This window comes from Arachis ipaensis, chromosome B07 (assembly GCF_000816755.2).
Source record: "Arachis ipaensis cultivar K30076 chromosome B07, Araip1.1, whole genome shotgun sequence".
Classification (NCBI taxonomy): domain Eukaryota; kingdom Viridiplantae; phylum Streptophyta; class Magnoliopsida; order Fabales; family Fabaceae; genus Arachis; species Arachis ipaensis.
Window position 1 is genome coordinate 33,805,814 of NC_029791.2, and position 1,125 is coordinate 33,806,938.

The following is a 1,125-nucleotide window of genomic DNA, read 5'->3' on the forward strand; positions in this document are numbered from 1 at the left end:
CAACACCTCCCGGTAAGACGTCAAATAACTATCCTTATGCCGCATAGCCGTGTCCTCGGCCAGTTTCAGAGAGCCAGCCAAGGAAGTAGAAATAGCCTTTTCATTTTCCAAATCTTTCTCCAACCTGGCCACCCTTACTTCAAGCTCCCCCTTTAAATCCTTCATCCGATCAAACTCCTGTTTGGCCTCCTCCATAAAAGCTTTAGTGGTATGGAGAGGAAGACTTTGAGCAGTCCGATATAGGGCCGCCCCCATGTGTGCCAACCTGATACCACTCCGGGTGATATAATCAAAATGATGAAGAATCGACACGTCATCCATAGGAAGAACACCATAAGGGCTGATTTGTTGATCTACAAACTCAACTGCATCAAAGTCAGGAGCATCAAGGTTGAAAGGTTCAGTTGTTCTTTGCTTCTTACTAGGAGGGGAACCGGAAGCAGCAACGGAAGATTGTGGAGGATCGACCTGACAAACCCGAGGAGTGGGAATTGCTCTCCTCGGCCTGGGAGAACTCGGTATAGGAGGTTTAACCAGAGGCTGAGAAGACCCCTCTCCGGCCGCTTTGGCCGAGAGGTTTAGTGCTGCGGTCGCCTTCTTCGCCTTCTTATAGGCTCTCATGGAATCATTATTCTTCGACATCTCTGAAAAACACAAAAAACAAAGAACAAGTTACAACACAGGAAAAACAAAGCCCGAGAGCAAGTATAAAAGCAAATCAAGCAGTACCCAAAGCAGCCCGAACCAAAGATGGATCACTCAAAAATCTCTTCGTGTCCAGGTGGGGTGGCTTCCCCCACAAATCTTCAAGAACGACCACAAAGGCCCGCTCAACCTCACTAAGCATTTCCCACGTGTAACGTGGCACTCTTACATTCTTTTGCCACTCCAGAGGAAAAGCAGGTTCATCATTTTCATCAAGAAAAAAGGGGCAAACCCCCTCAACGGCACGGACTCGGAAGAAGTAGTTCTTAAAATCCTTAAACGACTCATCATACATGGCAAAAACTTTATGCCCCTGGGCCGACCTGAAAGAAACCCAGGAAGCTTTCTTTTTGGAGGAACCCCCAGGTTTGGCCGAGACAAAAAGATAAAGGAAAAGAGTTTCAGAAGGTGTTATATCCA